Source organism: Mirounga angustirostris, unplaced genomic scaffold, assembly GCF_029215605.1.
Source record: "Mirounga angustirostris isolate CCGP_5_RB_7025 unplaced genomic scaffold, mMirAng1.0.hap1 SCAF_6, whole genome shotgun sequence".
Taxonomy (NCBI): Eukaryota; Metazoa; Chordata; class Mammalia; order Carnivora; family Phocidae; genus Mirounga; species Mirounga angustirostris.
In genome coordinates, this window is record NW_026991714.1 from 29,551,802 (window position 1) to 29,568,478 (window position 16,677).

General features: G+C 42.5%; 1 protein-coding gene across 8 annotated transcripts in view; it reads left to right on the forward strand.

The window, feature by feature from the left end:
- The window catches only part of ZNF281 (zinc finger protein 281), a 99,055-nt gene that overhangs the window by 45,043 nt on the left and 37,335 nt on the right, over positions 1 to 16,677 (forward strand). For 2 of the 8 annotated variants that reach the window (XR_010412237.1, XR_006791164.3), the window contains exons 2-3: positions 9,707 to 9,864; positions 14,998 to 15,116. The gene's annotated coding sequence lies outside the window, so the exon portion shown is untranslated. Of the gene's footprint in view, positions 1 to 9,706; positions 10,114 to 10,187; positions 10,344 to 10,388; positions 10,503 to 11,269; positions 11,350 to 14,471; positions 15,117 to 16,677 lie in introns of all 8 variants that reach the window. The other 6 variants (XR_010412236.1, XR_010412235.1, XR_010412233.1 and 3 more) reach the window with 6 other exon arrangements.

The window sequence follows — 16,677 nt, forward strand, 5'->3', positions numbered from 1 at the left end:
TTTAGACTCTTCTACCTTTCAAACCTTAAAAAAAAAAAAGAAAAGAAAGAAAGAAAGAAAAGAAAATTCCATCCTGGTATCTTCTTCTCTGCAGTACTTGCAAGAGGAGAGGAACTCGTCCACGCTCCAAACCTGAGATCTGCAATTTGAATGTGCTGAGTCACCTAGTCTTTGCAGGGTCAAACATTTTGCACCTAGGAAAAGTACTGCAGAAAATCAAACTGTGAGCAGCTAGCTGGTATGTTGTTATTTAAATACGAATAAGGAGACTGGAAAGGGGATAATGCAGAGATACATTGTAACTTACTATTAACTTTTAAACTTGTTTTCAGAGATTTCTAATAGTCTGGTAAATCCTCTTTCTGTTTGATAATTTGTTGGTGAAATTCTTTAAATATTTCTTCCTGTTCCTAGAAAGTGAAAATGAATATAAATGGTAAAGCAGTTGTCTTACAGTGTTTAGAAAAAGGAAAAAAAAAGTCTTTGCCTTTATTCTGAAGTTTTGCATAATTAAGCTTCTTGAATTAACTTTCTTTTGAAGAATTAATAATAAAAACCTAACAGTAATGAACTAGATATTGAGAGTTGATGTCTAACTTTAGTTGCACTTTTAGGAAGTCTGTTTTCCTATTTGATCATGTAGTTGAATAGACAGTGAGGAGATGTTACTACGACTGTATTAATAGGGGAAGTGGCAGGAAGCTACAGAGTTTCCTTAGAATCAGAAAGAAAGTTTATAGAACTCTTACTGGGAATCTGGATTATAGAAAAAGATAAAACTTGGACTAATTTGTATTTAGAATTACTATCTTATTTTTATAATATAAAAGTGTTTCCCTGTAGAGTATTTGGGACTAAAGAGAATGCAAGCATTCCTTCAACAAGGATGTCAGAAATTTCTGTTTACCGGTTTTAACAAACATCCTAAGGTCATTTCACCAGATGGACACTGACTGTAGAACCACTTAAGAAGATTGTCCTCCAGAGTGTTTTGAGTCATGAGTGGGGAGCAGCAGCTTGATCCCTTTTGGATGGAGCAGTGGGGACCAGTGTCCCCAAACTAGCACCTGCAGAATAACAACAAAATACTCACCTCTGAGCATTCACTTCTCTGTGCTAAATGCTTAGTTGTACTCCCTCTATCCATCCTTACAGTCACCTAGAAAGGAGGACCTTTTTTTTTTTTTTAAGATTTTATTTATTTGACAGAGAGAGACACAGTGAGAGAGGGAACACAAGCAGGGGGAGTGGGAGAGGGAGAAGCAGGCTTCCCACGGAGCAGGGAGCCTGATGCGGGGCTGGATCCCAGGCCCCTGGGACCATGATCTGAACCGAAGGCAGACACTTAACGACTGAGCCACCCAGGCGCCCAGAACTTTTATTTTAAAGCAGAATATACTAAAACTGAAAGGCTAAGTCATTCCCACTGCACTCCTAGTTAGTGGCAGAGTGAGAATTTGAGCCCAGGAGCCTGACTCTAATACCCTGGTATCACAGTGGAGAGTACCTCTTAGCTCACAGAAATGACTACTCACCGGCAAGGAATGTTAAATATGGAAAGAACATCATCAGTTGGTCAGAGTTCTTGTTTTCTCTCAGAGAACAATTAAGGTGGCGGGGGGTGGGGGGGGGGTGATGGGAGAAAGAGAAAGAGAAGAAAGGGCAGAAAGACTGAAAGTAGCCCCACCCAAGAGCCCAGTGGGACCCAGAGCAAGATTTGAACTTAGTACACCTTCCAGCTCAAAGCTGCCTGTCCCTAGCACCTACAGATAAAAATGTGGAATGTATTCCCTATCTACAATGTTTGTTTCCAGCTCAGATTGGTAGACATAATACAGTGACTTGGCATTAAAGGAACAACAACAAAAAAGCCTAACTAAGCTTACTGCCTCTCATTTGGCTCTCCAGAACCTGAAGTAGGCTAACATTCCACAGGTAGCATAAGGGTCTGTCTTGGGCCAGGGCAAGGACCGGAAGCATCTAGCATTCAGCAGAGTGGTCCGAAGAATGGGTGCAGTGTAGGCCTCAGGCAGACATGGCTCTAAGCCTGGGGCAAGTGATTTGATCCCTATGAAATCAGGATGGCTCCTTTTCATCACAGGACCTAGCATGGGACCAGAGGAGAGACTCAGCAAAAGTGAATTTTTTTATTTTCACTTCTTCAGAGGCCCAGGTATAGCTAGTTCTGAGATAGAGTATCCCAGGGGACCACACTTATCCCAGGTGTAGAGAGGCTCTGGGGTCAGGCGGCTGGTGAGTGCCAGCTCGGGTCAGGGCAATTCTCATGGAGAAGATGAGACGTGAGCAAAGATTTGAAGCTGCTGAGTGAGTTAGCCATGTGGGGATCTTGGCGGAAGAGGTTTCCAGGCAGAGAAAATAGCTAAGGCAAACAGAAAATTGCCTACTGGCAAGATATAGGAATACAAAGGAATAGGGTGGCTGGAACGAGTGAGTAGGGGAAGTAATAGAAGGTGCGGTCAGAGGGGCACCTCGCTGACCTCGCTCAGTCGGTTAAGCATCCGCCTCTTGGTTTCGGCTCAGGTCCTGATCTCATGAGTCATGGGACTGAGCCCCTGGTCGGGCTCTGCGCTCAGTGGGAATCTGCTTGGATATTCTATCCCTCTGCCCCTTCCCCTGCTCTCACACTCTCTCTTTCAAATAAATAAATAAATTATATATATATATATATATATATATATATATATATATAATTAAAGGTGAGGTCAGAGAGGTAAGGGAGTCAGACTGTTTGGTATTATCTTAAGGACTTTGAGTTTTACTATGAGAGAAATACGGAGCCATTGCTAGGTTTTGAGCAGAGGAGGACATGATGTGACTGAGGTTTTGAAAAGATCATTCTGATTGCTGTACTGAGAATAGACGTGTAGGGGCAAGTTTGAAGCAGGGAAACCTGTTAGTAGCCATTGCAGTAATCCAGACAAGAGAGGATAATGGCTCTGACCAGGGTTCATGACAGTAGAGGGAATAAGAAGTGATCAGATTCTGGATATATTTTTGACAGTAGAACCAATGGCTTGGGGGAGGACATGTAGATGGAACAGATTTGGGGGGAAGACTAAGACTTCATCTTTGTTCATGTTGAGATGTCCACTTGATATCCAAGTGGAGGTCAACAAGTGGAAAGAGAGGTATTATCTGGTGACACATATTTGGAAATGATCAGCATATAAACATTTGAAAGCCTGGTGACTTAGGGAGATCCTAAAGGGAGCACTGATAGAGAAGAGGAGGGGTCCAAGGACTGAGCTTTGGGGCATTCCAACATTGAGAGTTCTGGAAGAAGAGGAGGGATCAGTTATGGAGACTTGAGACAAGGCAACCAGGGTGGCCCTTTGGAATGTGGCATTCACGAGGCAGATGGTAAGGAAAGAATTCTAGCTGAGGGAAAGGGTGAGAGCAAAGACCCAGGGCTGTGAAAACCTGATTTGGGCGTGAGGGGGAGGAGAGCAAATGGTGTGGCATGGGGAACTTGTAGGGGAGGAGTTTGGGAGAGACTACAGGTGAGGCTGGAAAATGGGTTTCCCCAACTTTTTTTTTTCTATGACTTTATTCATTTATTTGACAGAGAGAGAGAGCATGAGCAGGGGGAACAGCAAAGAGAGAAAGGGAGAAGCAGGCTCCCTGCTGAGCAAGTAGCCCGATGAGGGGCTCAATCCCAGGACTCCAGGATCATGACCAGAGCCAAAGGCAGATGCTTAACCGACTGAGCCACCCAGGTGCCCCGGCTTCTCCAACTTCTAATGGACTTGGACCCTCAACTTAAGACTTTGGTGGTTTATTTTGTGATGATGGTGGCTAGGATTCATTGAGGTCTTACTCTAATTTATCATGTATCAGGCACTGTGCTAAGCACATTACATGCTTTAAACCCTCCCTTAAAGAAAGACAGTAATATTATCCTCTGTAGATGAAGAAACTGGCTCAGGGAGGTCAAAGATTTCACCCAAGGTTACCCCTGGAATAACGGCCTTTAACCCAGGCAGTCCCATTCCAGAGTCCATCCTTTTAACTACTAACCCGTCCTGTCTCCTGGAGGCCTAGCTCTTCTTAACTGGGTGTTAGAAGGTCAGAGGCTTGAGAGCTTGCATCATTTCTTTGGAGAAGATCTGGCTTCACTTTGTCTCTTGGAGGAGAGGCTTTACATGCAAAAGTTCAAGACAGATCTGGGGCACCGGTGAAGGATTTCAAAAAGGGTGATGACTTGATCATAGTAGCATATCTGCTTGGATATATCATAGTAGCATATTGTAGCATCCTGATCTAGTGGCAGTGTGGTGAACAGAGTGGATGCGGGTGCCTGGGAATACGGGGAGGGAAATAGATTTGGAGCAGATTAGCTCTATATGGAACTCTTGAGGGATCTGAGAGCTGGCCAAGCAGTGCTTTGCAGGCTGAGGGTGTGTGGCTCCACGGAGGCTGAGCTGGAGCTGTGGAGTTGAGAGCCAAAGCAGTTGAAGGAAATGAATCACAGTCTGGGTAAGGAAATCAATTTTCAGGTGTTCATCATTCATATATAAACCCTTTTCTGAAATGGATCCCCCTGAGAACAAGTCAGCCTCCCACTTTACAGGGAAAATGCACATCTCTTGCCTTTCCAGCATCTTACTATGAGGTGTTTGGGGGGTGTCTACAAACCTGGGCTCCAAACAAAGGGGCCATTCTCAACACTGATGCAGGTGTGAGAAAATGAGGGACTATGCATGGGGGTGACACTTCCTTTTACAAATCAGGTGGTTTGAGCTGTTTGCCTTCAACACTTTTGGAGGGAGACCTAAACATAATTTTTGTTGATAGATTACAAAGTAATTGTGGGGCTCTGGCTTGCCTGGACGTCAAAGATTTGAGTAACACTGCTGTAAGTAGAATACTTCCATTCCTTCACTTGTGTATTTTACAGTGTTTCTCAGTGATTGCCTCAGTAGAAGGAAAGGTAGGAAGAAGTAATTATACCAAACTGTTTCAGTGTAATAAAAAGGCATCCACAGACCCATGAACTAATAATTGGAAAATAAACCCAGTTCATCTCTAGTGAGGGATATATTTCCAATAAAATTTTACTTTTTATGTTTAAGAATTGTTTTTGTAATATACTTCTGGTGCTCTGATTAATTTTGTACTACTAATAATTAGAATTTGTTACTACTCAGTCCAGAATTTTGTGTATTTGGTGAATTATGGACACAGAAACTTTATTTTCATTTCTAATTTTTAATTTAATTTTTAATTTATATATATAGTTTGTGGATGAGATGCATGAAAAACTTATTGATAAAAAAACTTTGAAACACAGAAATAGGGGCAGCTGGGTGGCTCTGTTGGTTGGGCTTCTGACTTACGGTTTCGGCTCAGGTCATGATCTCATGGGTCATGGGATCGAGCCCGACACAAACTCCACACTCGGATGGAGTCTGCTTGGATATTGTCTCTCTCTGCTCCTCCCCCCACTCGCTGGCATGCGTGCTCTCTCTCCCCCCCCCAATAAATAAATAAATCTTTAAAAAAAAGAAACATAAAAAATCGGGTTTAAAAATCTGTGGGTAACACAAAAATTTGTACATGAATATTTATAGCAGCATTGTTCATCATAGCCAAAAAGAGAAACAACCCAAATGTCCACCATCTGATGAATAAACAAAATGTAGCATATCCAGATAATGGAATATTATTAGATAATAAAAAAGGAATGAGTACTGATACATGCTACAACATGAATGAACCCTGAAAATGTTATGCTAAGTGAAGGAAGCCAGTCACAAAAGACCACATATTGTATGATTCCATTTGCATGAAATGCCCAGAACAAGCAAACCTATAGACAAAGTAGATTAGTGGTTGCTTAGGGCTGTGGTAGTACAGTGGGGAATGAGGTGTGATTGGCAATCAGTAGGAGGTTTCTTTTCAGGGTGATGAAAATGTTTTAAAATGGATTGTGGTGATAATTGCACAACTCTGTGACCATGCCAAAAACCATGAAATTGTACACTTTAAGTGGATGGATTATATGATATGTGATTGATACTTCAATAAAGCTAATTAAAAAATCTGTGGGGCAAATAGAATGGACATAGGACTTAGAAAAAAGAATGATGTGCCCTTTCTGACTGCTAAAGAGCTTGTGCATGCACAAAACACCCTAAACGAGATTCTTTGCAACCATTTGAACTTGGGTTAAAATTTGAATGTCAAATTAGACTTGGCCTAGGGGCATAGAGATTTTATTTTAGGGGATTCATGAGCAAAAAAAGTTGCAAGCCCAATCAACGAGATCTGCTAAGGAGAACGGTTAGATTAAGACAACAGGACTACAGGAGGAAAATTAGGAACACCAACATGTAAGGAAAAATGGAGGCAAAACTAAGAGGTAGGAGGAGAACAGGGAGGACGGTTTCCAGATGGAGGGAGGGGCAGGCATCACCTGGATTGGGCCAGGGAAGGACTCAGAGCCACCCAGGGCATCCACCTGGCAATTATGAGGTCATTGACATCAGCACCCTCCCTCTTAATAAACTAGCACAGAGGCTGGTGGCTGGAAACAGAGTTGAGAGAGGTTCGAGAAGAGAGCAAGGGGGAGGAAGTGAGGACATGACTGTGGACTGCTCTCTTAAGAAGTTAGAACACAGAGATAATGGGGCAGCGGTTTGCTAACTTTGGGGAGAAGTGGTGTAAAGGTAGTTGTTACCACTTGAAAGTGCAATTGATGTGAGCATGTTTGGGGACAAATGGTAAGAAGCTGGTGAGTGAGAGAGTTTTAAGATGGAAGAGAGAGCATCCTGAGCATCGGACAGCTTTGGCTGAACCCCAGGGGAGGCCAGGGAACGGCTCCTGGCTTCCTTCAGCGCCGCGCCTCCCTCCGCCAGCGACCTAGGCATGTCATCACTGGGTGCTTCTGCGGGACCTCACAAAGTCCTCGCTTAGGCCATGAGCCCCTATCTTCAGATACTCGGTGTCCTAAACTTCTTATCTCATTTTTAATGTTGCAGATGTTTCGGGCTGGACGGGGTAGGGGGTGGGGATGGATCAATAGGCTTGCTCAACATTGTTTTGAATTTGACGGATTTCGGCTAAGAGCGGCTTCCAAATTTCTTGGATGGGAGTGAAAAAAAGAGGTTTAAGGTAAAAAAATTTTAACACACCTTCATTCGTGTGAACTCTGCTGGAAGTTAAGAAACCAGTCCTCGGCCAAAGCTGGGGGAAATGGGTCACAGATTGGGGGGCAGAGGAGATGCTTTTTCCTTCTATGTATGGCCTAAGCCCACGCACACCAGCTGGGCCCCAGAGTGCATGGTTGAATATGCAGCATCAGACTGAAGAGGGTCATGTGAAAATTCACAGTGAACAGGGTTTTTCCCCACTGGGCGCTTCATTGTCACTCTGGTTCACTTGAGCTGGTTTCATTATTTTTACACCCTTACGAAATGCTCTCAGCAATAACTGCAACAGTTAAACGAGAAGAAAGGAAGTATTTAGTAATATTAAGAGAGGCTCGGTGGGGACAGTGCATCTTGCATTATTCACTGCTGCAGTGGGAAGAAAAAGACTGAGCCAAGGGAATTTCTTACATTCCTCATGTATCTAGAGCTATACCGTCCCTGTGAAGGTCACGGCGGACGGACACAGTGAGGTCGTGGTTGAGGGGGAGGGCTGACTTTCTCCTCTAAACCTCCTCGATCTTTACATAGTCTCTTTAGATGGCTTAATATTAATGCTTGGAGAACTGAGGAATATGTTAGAAGGTGGCCAAAGGACCATGTGGTTCCAGGTAGATGTACCTGAAATTCCCTGGTACTCAGTGAATAATTTTCCAGGATACAGTTTGGTGGAAGCATACCAGTCGTAATGGTGACAAGAATTAGCGGGAGAAATTATTCATCTCTGTTTTTGAATTCATACTTAATATTGCCATTGTGATCATTACAATTGTTTCGTGGCTGTCACCCCACCCCCCACCCCTGTGTGCTAAGAGCATTGAGAACACAAAGATAAATAGCCCACAGCCTCTCTAAAGAGCAGTTCTTATCCAGGTGTCCATGGATCCATGTCCTTGGTGGAATTTAGGGGCTTTGGGAACTTGAATGAAGAAAAGATCACATTTTCAGTAACCTCTAACCGCAATGCAGTATTTCCTTCAGGGAGAAATGGTGATGAAAAGCCACAGCAGGATTAGAGGTACCTGTGACTTGTCACCAGGAAGCACACGTATTTTCATATTACATATCCTATCACAGCTGTTTGCTGCTCTCTTGAAATACTGCGTCTACATATCACTACTTTGAAATAATGGCGGTTATTTGGCCTCCCACTGGATATTGTCATTTCACACACCAGTAAAAAGGCACATGTGTTCTTACATCAAATCTAGGTTTTGCTAGTTGGTCACCCATATTTCATGATATCGTTGACTGCATTTGCCTGTGTATTTTACCTTATTCTGAGAAGGCTTCACAAGGCTGCCAAAGGTGACTGAGGCACCAAAAATCGTTGAGAACCCCTTTAACTGTACAGTTTCAGGGGGGAGCTTAGAAGCCTAAACAGATAAAAATCAGTACGAAGTGGTGAGTGGCGGCTAGAGATATACCCAGGAGCTATAGGAACCCAAGGAGGGGATGGACTCAGCTTCGGAGATTCCTGAGCTGCATCTGGAATGAAGCCTGAAGAGCAGGAGAAAGAAGCAGGGGGTCCCTTGCGGGGAGGGAACAGAATGAGCACAGGGTCTGAAGCCTCCAGGCCTCGGGGGAAGTGAGGAGTACCGAGTGTGAAATGCTTGCTTGCTGTGCTGAGTCCTGGGGGATTCATTCAAGGATGAATCACAGACAGTCTAGATGGTCGGTAAGCTCACCTTTTAGAACAATTTTTATGGGCACAGGGTGGACAAGGTTCAATTTCCTTGAAAAGAATTCAGTGGTATAATACAATTTTCAAAATCAGAATTCATTAGTGAATATATGCAGATGCGTGGTAAGTTTTGACGTGTGCTTACACTGTGGAAACGTCACAGTCAAGATAGTGCATATCTCGGGGTGCCTGGGTGGCTCAGTCGTTAAGTGTCTGCCTTCAGCTCAGGTCATGATCCCGGAGTCCTGGGATTGAGCCCCGCATTGGGCTCCCTGCTCGGCGGGAAGCCTGCTTCTCCCTCTCTCACTCCCCCTGCTTGTGTTCCTTCTCTCACTGTGTCTCTCTCTATCAAATAAATAAAATCTTTAAAAAAAAAAAAAAGATAGGGCATATCTCTGTCACTCCTTCCCCCTAAAGTTTCCTAGAGCCCCTCCTGCCATACCACCCTCCCCCCCCACCTCCCCCCACAACTGCTTGTCTGTCATGGGGAGTCCTTTGCTTTTCCAGAATTTTGTGTGAATAGAGTCATATGTAACGTACTCTTTTTGATCTGGCTTCTTTTATTCAGCATAACGCTTCTGAGATTCATCCATGCTGTTACAAATCAATAGTTCATTCCTTTTTATTGCCGAATAGTATTTATTATAGAAGTAGAACTTTGAAAAGGGGGGGAATCAACCCTTGTTTTCATAATACAAAGTTTAAAGAGGGAGCGAGATTTCTAATGCTTATCAAATGGGAATATGGGTTAAAAATTGAGAAATGCTGCTTTGGAGTGTGGTCAGAGCGCATTCCAGCCCAAGATTTTTCTTACCGTCGATGTTAAACTTGAGCACATTTGGAAATATTTTAGACCTGAAAGAAAGCATCGGGACATCAAAACAAGCACTGCAGCTGAGCGGGCCTTTGCAGTCACAGGCTTGCTGATGAAAAGATTTGTGGAGACCGCCTAATGAAGTGTTCAGAAAGCATTCTGTGTGTCATCTGTTTTCCTGACGACCTCCTCATTGGGTAAGTAAGGGGCAAGAACTATTTTCCCGTGTTGCATAAATAGGAAATGAGGTATAGTGAATTTGAGAGAATTATGACTCAAAATAGAAGTGAGTCAGGGGCAGATTGAGGACTGCGCACGACCTCGCCCGATCCCCTAATCCTAGCCTTGCTAGCAGGCTGGGCCCTAGGTTTTTAAAGAAAATACAGTGATTTCACTTTCACTTTTGTTCTTGTGTGGGTTGTGATAGAATCTTTACACTGGAGGAGGTAAGGTTTGTTTTTTGGGGTTTTTTTCCTTCTTTCTTTTTTTTTTTTAAAGATTTTATTTATTTATTTGACAGAGAGAGAGACAGGGAGAGAGGGAACACAAGCAGGGGGAGTGGGAGAGGGAGAAGCAGCCTTCCCGCCAAGCTGGGAGCCCGATGCGGGGCTTGATCCCAGGACCCTGGGATCATGACCTGAGCCGAAGGCAGACGCTCAACGACTGAGCCACCCAGGTGACCTTTCTTTCTTTTTAAAACTTTCCCCTTTCCACTTGGTAGATGCCAACATCTGTGTTGACTCCATTCAGTTGAATTCAACAACCAAATGCCTGTTTTCGGCAAGACTCTTTCCCAGGCACCAAGCTGGATAAATCCCGGAGGTTCCTCCAGCTGGTAGGACAGAAGGACCAAATGAGAATTGAATGGTGTTTCTTACTGTCTTTTGGTTCATGGAAAGTTTGAGAATCTGGTGAAAGTTATGAATCCTCTCTCTCTCTCTCAAAAAAAAAAAAAAAAAAAAAAAGCACGTATGTGCACACACACATAGTTTTGCAATGATATTAGAGTGTTTGGAGATCTCCCCCCAACCCCCCACAAAGCTTGTCCATAGAATGACCTTAGGGTGAGTATTCTGGGCATGAAATGAAATAGTAATGCCTTGAAGGAAGCACAAAGCCATAGTCACTGACTAGAAAGAGAGATTAGAGATAAGATCCAGGTGGGTCAGAGGGGCCAGCGGGGCTGGTGGGATAGGTATGTTTTGATAGACAGGCCTGTCGAGTTAGAGGTCAGGTATTGGTCTCTGGGAGGCAGCATTCCAGCAGAGGGAAAAGTCTGAGAAAGGAAAGGAGGGTAGGAAGTAGGAAAACTCAATTCAACAAGCTGAATTTGGCAGGAGGAAGGTTACATGATGAGGAATCATCAGAATCATTAGAAACAATCATAGAAAGGCAGAGGTCATATTTTGAGTGACATTGGAAGCAAGGTGAGTATTCTCCCGCCCCTCCTTCCCCCCAGTAAAATATCTGTAATTCCTTTTATTTATTTATTTTTTTTAGGTAGGGGTTTTGGGGTATGATTAATACATACTCACTGTAATGAATTAAGGAATAATAAAAATGAGAAATTCTCATATCATATAATCTGATCTCTGTTAATAGTTGGTATACTTTGTTCTGGTTTATGAACATCCTCATTTGTCATCACTGTCCCAACTCGGACCCACCACCCTTGTTATAAAGTAAGTCCTGTAAATTTACCACAGTTTTTATAACTCTTCTCTATGTTTATGTTTATTTAAAGCACAGTAGACATTTTATACAAATATTGTTCTTATTTATTTTTAAAGATTTTATTTATTTATTTGAGAGAAAGAGAAAGAGAGAGTGAGCTTGAGGGAGAGCAGGAGCGGAGGGTCAGAGGCAGAGGGAGAAGCAGACTCCCCGCTGAGCAGGGAGCCCGACGCAGAGCTCCATCCCAGGGCCCCGGGATCATGACCTGAACTGAAGGCAGACAATTAACCGAGTGAGCCACCCAGGTGCCCCATATTGTTCTTAATTTAAAAAAAAAATTATTTCCTTAGGATAGATACACAGAAGAGGAATTATTGGTCAATGTGTATGACCTTCTTTGGAAGATATTAGTATATCTTAGTATATTAGTAAGCAGCTTTCTGAGTGGTTACCTTGTTTTCTTTTGCTTATTTTTTTTCTTTCAGTATCCTTTGCTCCTTAGCCTGTTTCTTAAATACTGGAGCTCCCCAGATCCCCACCCCTCCTGGGCCTTTTCTCACTGAATACATTCCCCTCTTGATTCTCATTCACAATAAGCATGTGTTGAATGCGTATCATGTACCAAGCATTGTGTTTAGCATTATGACGTGTAATTTTCACCACAACCCTGTCACATAATGATTAATATCTTCATTTTACAGACAGGGAAACCAGAGCGGAAAGTTACTTTCCCAAGGGCATAGCCCCAAAAGTTCTTGGGGAATGTCTCTACATCCATCACCTTAATCTGAACCTTCAGCTTCCATGTCTCTACTGAGCTCCCCAGCAGCACATTCCTGGTGTACATTTCCATTCGGCGTTCTCGTGGATGCCCCAGACTCAATATGTCCAAACTCAGCTTCTGGGGTGCCTGGGTGGCTCAGTCAGTTGAATGGCTGGCTCTTGGTTTCGACTCAGGTTATGATCTCATAGAAAGGTCATGGGATCAATTGTCCCACAGGGCTCCACGCTCAGCAGGGAGACTACTTGAAGATTCTCTCCCTCTGCCCCTCCCCCCACGGGCACTCCCATGTAGGCACAGGCTCTCTCTCTCTCTTTCAAATAAAAAACCTTAAAAAAAAAAAAAAGCTCAGCTTCCAACTCTTATCTTCAAACCAGCTCCCCCATTGTATTAGTAAGTCCCTAATCTACCCTTGACAATTATCTTCTCTTACCTATCCCTGATCACCCCACCCCCATTTGATGCAATGAATTCAATGCTGATCACTATATCTTCCCAACCACAGGTAGATCATGATTTCAAGACATTTAGTGCAACTTAACTCCTTGGTCTCCCTGCCTCCAGTTGACTTCCCTCTCACCATTCTCACTCCTGGCAAGTTGAGCAGACTTACCATGTCATCTCCCCACCTCAAAAACTTTCAGTGGCTCCCCTTTACCTTCAAAATACAACTCAAGTTTCTTAGCATGACCTCTCACTGTGTGGGGTGCCATCACCCTTCCCTCTTTAGCTCCACTCTTGTCTGCCGCTTTCCCATTTTTGTGCTCTGGGTTCCAATTCCAGGGAACTACTTGAAGTTATCGTGAATGGGATCCTGGCTCCCTCCTTTCTCCTTGACCCTGTAAACTCCCATCCCCCACTTCTCCTGGCTGACTTCTTTTATCTCCTCAAGATCTCTCAAGATCTGGCTTCAGTGGTAGAACCAGAAGGCCTTCGATCCCTTCTCTTTACTCACCCTCCCTGCCGCCTCCAGCATGCCTGACTCTTTCACAGAGATTATCAGATTTTATTCTAATCCTCTGATTACTATTGTGTTTTTCCATTTCCTTGGCTAAGAATTTTGGGAGCAGAGCCTGAGTTATTTAATCATCTTTGTATTCCCATGGACTCCATAGATGCTCAGTAAATGTTTGCTGAATAAACTGTGGTGTTTTCCCTGAGCCTGAGTGCACTTACTGGGCTTCCAGTAGCTGTTTTGTCTGTCACACAGGGTGAACAGAATTGAGGCTTTGCAGATTTGACTTTATGCGAACGTCCCGCAAAAGTCCCTGAGTAAGAATTCTTTAGACTGTAGTGTTTTGAACTGTAAAACTCTTGCCTGTTTTAGTCAGATAGCTTTTGTTAGTAAAGCTTCCCCACCCCCAATTTGGTGGCTTAAAACAGCCATATGTTTAGTTCGTGATTCTGTGGTCAGGCGATTCTGGTCTGGGCAGCTCAGCTGATTTCTTCTGGGCTCGCCGCATGTCTAGAGTCAGCCGATGGGTGAGATGGTGGCCAAATAACCAGGAAGGCTTTGCTGATGTGTCTGGCATCTGGCCAGAGAGCCTGGGTGTGCCTCCACGTTTCTTCTCTAGCAGACTAGCTCAGGCTCATCCACATGGTAGTGTGAGGGCCCCAAAACCAGCAGGAGAGGAAACCCTTATAGGGGAATCACTGCTTGTATCTCTCTCTCTCTCTCTCTCTTTTTTTCTTTTTTTCCCACAGATCACAGGACCAACTCCTATGCAAGGGCTGGGGAAATAGATTTTACCTTTTGATGGGAAGTGTGATATCACACTGCAAGGATATAGACGTAGGGAGGAGAATTTGTGGTCATTTTTACAAACATCTCCTTGGTCCCTGAATATATAAATTCTACAGTATCTGATAGCTACTAAGCACTTGATAAAAATCTGGGGTTTTGGATAAATTAGTGGCCACACTGATACACATATATATGGACTATACTTATTTGGCAAATAGGGCTGAAGTCTGCCCAGGAAAAATTGAGTTCCACTTCATTTTATTTTTGGATCCCTGATACTAATGTTATACAGAGTGCAAATATTGCAGAGCTATTAATAAAATGTTAACATCAATACCTCAAATGCATTTTTAGAAAAGGGAGTTATTGAAGAATACTGACTTCAATGTAGAATTGAATTAATTAAAGCTGATGGCCAAAAGCCTGATATTATTGGACTAGTGCCTGGTATGGATAAAAAGCTACAGAAAAGTTTGGTTTGCATTTTAAAAATATCTTGTGCATGAAGCCACTCCATATCTTTATGCCTCATTGTCATTTCCATGCGGCAAATCTACCTACTAGAATTATTTCATATTTCTAAACTTGTTTTCTTTTTTGGTCAGGTTACAATTCTAGCTGCCTAACATGATTCCAGGCATATCGTGTTTTATTGTACTTTGCTGGGCTGTGTTTTGCAGATACTGTGGTTTTTTGTTTTTTGTTTTTTTTACAAATTGAAGGTTCAAGACTTCAGTGGGGGAAGTAACTGTAGATGTGAAAATTAGCAAGAGAATTGGAATTAGAAATGGAGCCAGAAGATGTGGCTGAATTGTTGCGATGTCATGATAAAATGTGAACGGATGAGGAGTTGTTTCTTAAGAATGAGCAAAGAAAGTAGTTTTTTGAGATGGAATCTACTCCTGGTGAAGATGCTCTGAAGATTGTTGAAATGACAACAAAGGATTTAGAATTTACATGAACTTAGTTGATAAAACAGCAACAGGGTTTGAGAGGATGGACTCCAATTTTGAAAGAAATTTTACTGTGGGTGAAATGCAATCAAACAGCATCACGTGCTACACAGAGAAATAATTCATGAATGGAGGAGTCTATCGATGTGGCAAACTTTATTGTTGTCTTGTTTTAAAGAAATTGCTACAGCACCCCACCTTCAGCAACCCCCTCCTGGATCACTCAGCAGCCATCCACACTGAGGCAAGACCCTCCACCAGCAAAAAGATGATGACTCTCCACAAGCTCAGATGATGGTGAGCATTTTTTAGTGAAGTATTTTTTAATTAGGGTTGTACATTTTTTTAGACACAATGCTGTTGCATACTTAACAGACCGTTACATAGTGTACACATAGCTTTTATATGCACTGGCAAACAAAAAATATATATTTGACTCACTTTATTTGTCATATTGGCTTTATTGCATGCTCTAGAACCAAACTGCAATATCCCTGAGGTATGCCTGTATTTTCCAGATGAGCAAGCTAGATTTGGGCTACAAAACAGTGGCAGAAATAAGGAGTAAGGTGAATGGTGTTTATTATTCTTGCATGCAAGCATCCATCCCTCTCACTAACCCTGATGAAGCACCACTTACCCATCAGTCATTGCAATAGGAAGAAGAATCAAACAAAATTCCCTGCCTCCAGCAGTTCAAAGTTGATGCTGAGAGAGAGATACATAAGTACAATTTCAGAGACATGTGCTAATAAAATCTTACCTATTATGCCAGGGAGCCTAGGTTTTTTTAACTTTTTTTTTTTTTTTGTCTCAGGAGTAGAATTTAGTGATTCATCACTTACATATAACACCCAAAACACTGGTTCTTAATATAGGAATGGCAAAGCTAGCAAGCAACTCCAGTATTTTTATCAAGGACATCTACCCAGGTATTACTCCTGGTGACTTTTTTTTTTAAAAGATTTTATTTATTTATTTGTTTGTTTGTTTATTTGAGAGAGAGAGTGCAAGCGTGGGGAGGAGCAGAGGGAGAGGAACAAGCAGACTTCATGCTGAGCATGGAGCCTGACACGGGACTTGATCCCACGACTCTGAGAGCATGACCTGAGCCAAAAATCAAGAGTTGTAGCCTTAACCACTGAGCCACCCAGGCCTCCTACTCCTGGAGATTGTTGTTCATTAGGTCTTAGTGGGACCGTGGTTTTTACATTTTGAAAATACACAAGCGGTCTGGTTTGGGGGACTCATACTTAAGAAAAATGATTTATAAAATGTTAGTGTACAGTTTAGGTATGAGAATGTATTTTAATTAAGTTTGGAGGGGAAGGGTGCCCACATCTTTTACTTCTTAGAATAGACCAGTGTCACCAATGAGTGGACATCATTATTACAAGGCAATGCATACTCTAGAAAATGTGTAAAATGTATAATTGTACAAAAAGGAAAAAAAAAAGATTAGCAATAACCCTCCCAGCCAGGGACAACCACTATTAACACTTTCAAGAAAATTCTTGTACTTGTTTCCTGAAAATATACCACAAATGATCATGCTTTTATGAACTGCTTTTTTTTTTTCATTTATCTTTTTTTAAAAAAATAATTATTTGGTTAAATAATCTCTACACCCAACATGGGGCTCGAACTTATGACCCCAAGATCAAGAGTTGCATATTCTTCCGACTGAGCCAGCCAGGCGCCCCTGCTTTTCTCATTTAATATACTGTGATCATATTTTCAAGTTGTTAACTAATCTTTTATGGTATTTTAAGCAGTTCAAAAGTACCTGTTGTACATACTTTAAATTACATTATTTCACTAATATTCCATTCTTGGTTCTGGGGATTGGGGGATGAGT